The sequence below is a fragment of the Thalassophryne amazonica genome, chromosome 11, assembly GCF_902500255.1.
Source record: "Thalassophryne amazonica chromosome 11, fThaAma1.1, whole genome shotgun sequence".
Taxonomy (NCBI): Eukaryota; Metazoa; Chordata; class Actinopteri; order Batrachoidiformes; family Batrachoididae; genus Thalassophryne; species Thalassophryne amazonica.
Window position 1 is genome coordinate 55773193 of NC_047113.1, and position 3534 is coordinate 55776726.

At 39.6% G+C, this 3534-nt stretch overlaps 1 long non-coding RNA gene across 1 annotated transcript; it reads right to left on the reverse strand.

Moving 5' to 3' along the window:
- Positions 1-2005: 2005 nt before the first annotated feature.
- LOC117519612 lies at positions 2006-3013 on the reverse strand. The gene is made up of 2 exons (XR_004563372.1): positions 2970-3013; positions 2006-2133 (listed from the first exon to the last, which is right to left on the reverse strand). It is a non-coding gene; the product is annotated as an uncharacterized LOC117519612 (long non-coding RNA).
- Positions 3014-3534: the final 521 nt, after the last annotated feature.

Sequence of the window (3534 nt, forward strand, 5' to 3'; positions counted from 1 at the left end):
AGCCGAGCCGATACTAAAATGTGACGTCAACAGGCTGCCGGCCACTGATTGGTCAGAGAACGTCGTCACTGGATGAGTCATGAATGCGCCGTCTGAGAGGAAAATCAAAACCCGCCATTTTTAAATAGTCACAGCGGCGTTACAGCGACCGTCGTTTTCTTTTGTTTCACGGCGTTTTTTTTTTTTTTACTCGCACAAAACCACACCGTGGTCTGTGGATGAGCTGCGGACATTTATGTTTGGTGGCGGAGGAGAGAATACAGAGTGGATGAAGTGATCCGAAATGAGGCCGCACTCGGCTCACCGGACATTACAGCAACTCAGAGAACAGCTGAAAAAGCTTAAAAGTGATTAAAGGACCACAATGACCGGAGTAGGTCGGACCGTAAAAGGGCTGGAAACGGTACGACTGCAGGAACGCTGTTTAAGGACAACACCGGCGAGCAACGGGAGGCAGGATGACCGGGACTCGGCTTTGTTGGAAGCGACGGATGGTAAGTGTTTTTGTGACTGTAGTCTGCTTGAAAGCACCGTTTAACGTTCCTTTTCCCATTGGTGGGAAGCACACTTTAACAACCGAAGATTGTGAGTCTAAACTTGTGTTAAAGTAACATCGTTGTCTCATGTACGCGGACACAGTGAGCTAGCTGACTGCTAACTAGCGAGCTAGCTAACTCCGTGCTCCGCTTTAAAGTATTAACTTCTGACAGAAAAACACCTCAAGTCAGCAAGACAACAAACATGTACATTTGACTCATTTAGTGCCATTACGGTGATGTTTTTTTTTTTTTGACATGTCGCCATTTGTGTTTTTGTTGAAGAATCCAGTTCCATAAGCGAGAAGGGTTCGAACACCAGCTTCTACATCTGTATCAACGTCCAGCATCACACAGGAACGTGTCATCACAGGTAAGAATAACGTGTCTCACATCACCTTAACTTCCCAAATACGATATATATACAGGGTGACCCCCCCCACCAAAAAAAATAAAAAAATAAAATAAAATCCAGAACCCATAAATATTGTCATAAATCCCACAAAGGTCCAGCAAATTCTGCTGGACCTTCCCAAAGTTTCAGTTATCTTGATCGCTTTGCATAAAAGTCATGTTCTTTCAAAATGATGCTCCAAATGATCTGATTTGTTGGAGGATAAGTTTGAAAGAACATAATTTTTATGCAAAGTGACCAAGATAACTGCAACTCTGGGGAATGATCATACAGAGATTGAAGGTTTTTTTTTTTTTTTAAACTTTCTTTCCCATTTCTACCTTCATTATTGTCCAGGCAAGAGATAAAGGGAGCCTGTTCCAGCAGGAGAATCTGACCATCTTGAGTGACGTTGAGGCTGAAGCTGAACTGGTTTCAGTGTGATCGACACATCCGGCTGATCCTTGAGGAAGCAACGGTGGTGGAAGCTGCATTTAATCAGGCATATCTTGGCATGCTGGGTGACCTTGTGCACGCGATGCATGACCGCATGTGACCTGCACCCCCAACCCCGACTACAGACACGTGAAACTTTTGTATAGTTTGTGTTGCTTTTTTGTGTGTGTGTGTATTTGCTCTTTTTTGTTGCAGTAAACAATTTGACTCATGTGACTGTATCATAATTTGTCATTTCATTCTGAGTCAACAGTAAAAAACATTTTGGTTCATTTCTAAGAATTTTTAATTTGGGTTTTAGCCTCTCCAGAAGACACTGCACACTACACCTGGCTGAATCTTTACACAGATGCTGGAATAATCATGTCTAAACTGAGATTTTACCAAATGGTATTTAACAAACAAAAAGGTTTAGTCACTTCAGTGAGGCACATTACATCAAGGAATTTTGAACAACCAGTTTTACTGTCTGTTACATTTACATTTATGACCCAATTAAATGTAAAACTTATTTTACTACTGGATTATGCTTAAACAGCTTCTCAAACTGTTAGCCTTTAAATCAGTAAACCTTGGTAACTTTTACAAATCAAACTGATGTTACACAAAAGTGGAGACATTTTAGCAAACAGTACAATAATTTATTCAGACTTCACAGTGAAACATAACTGGTGTATAACATGATGATGACAAAGGTGTCCCATTCCGTGGCATGAACCTCTGCAGCGGTGACTCTGAGAAAACCATCTGAAACACACACATACAGCATACATATTTTAATTAGTGCTGTCAGGTTATTAAAAAATAATGTGATTACAAGGTTTGTGATTAGTTAATCTAAATGAATCATTTAATTGCAGGTATATTAAAAAAACTCAGATCTGTGTGTGTTTTGGACATTTAATAATCAGGTAAAAAATGATCAGGGTTATTTTTTGTTACATATCAAGGAGGTATTAAACAAGCTGTAAATTGGTCTTAAATTGGGAGAACTGTCTAAGTGTAATTTGGATGGGTTAAATGCAGGCAAATTTCATTGTATTTATGTGTACAATGACAATAAAAGGATATAAAGAATGTCTATAAAAACAGAATTGTGGGAGTTTGGAGGCTGATTCTGCACAATATGACTCCTTTAATAATTATCTTATTAGATTTCATATTTTAAATTTGTCCATTGAACATTAAAATCTGGATGTAAAACGTTTGTAATGGGTTTTAAGCCTGTTCGAGTTCAGTGACGACGTTAATTAACAGTCATTTAAACCGAATCAACATTTTGTGCGTGAACGTCAGTAAATGCACAAACTCCCAAATTTGGGATTTAACAATAAGTTATCAAAGCAAGTTACTTTGGTAAAAAAAAAGTATTGACATTAACACGTTTATTGCTCAGAAACGCGTCTTTATTCACAGACCAAGTCACTGACGTCAAAACAAAATGGAGCAAAGTGTGACTGAAGGCCTGATAGGTATTGTAATTAATCTAAATTAATGCTTTGACAGCCACAATTTTAATAGTTAATAGCGACAGCCTGCAGTTATTATTTACGAGCTACTTAGGAAGCTAACGATTAGCTTACCGTCATGCTTTGTCTTTTCATCTCTAGCAGCTTGTATCTTCTCGTCTTCATCTTCATATGAATTCCCAAAGTCTTCTGTACGTCTCAAGCGTGTTTTTCTCGCCGCCAGAAACTTTCTCTTAAAAACTCACACAGCAGTAAACACACGGAGTTCGCCACTGTTTATGTTTGTGTCGCGTATAAAACGACGTCACTGCAGTTTGCTCTGCTGACCCCGCCCACGTTGAAGAGGTACTATTTGCAGTGGAAAAGCTCGCGCTTGGAACCAAACCGAGTAGAGCCGAGTAGTGCTGGAGCTTTGTAGTGGAAAAGTGGCTAAAGTCACCCTGGTGACTTGCTTTGGATTCTGCATCCTAAAATTCCTGGAGGGTTCTTATCACTATTTCTGTTCAGTATTTGAAATATATGTTTGCTTCAATACCTTATTCTCATGATGTGTGTTGCATGATGTGACATTTGGGTGTCAAAATCCAACCCCTTGCCCACGTCATGACACCTGGGTAACAGATCAAGTCCCTACCATATTTCTCCACAACAGCCTGTTGGGATGAAATATGGTAGGGAC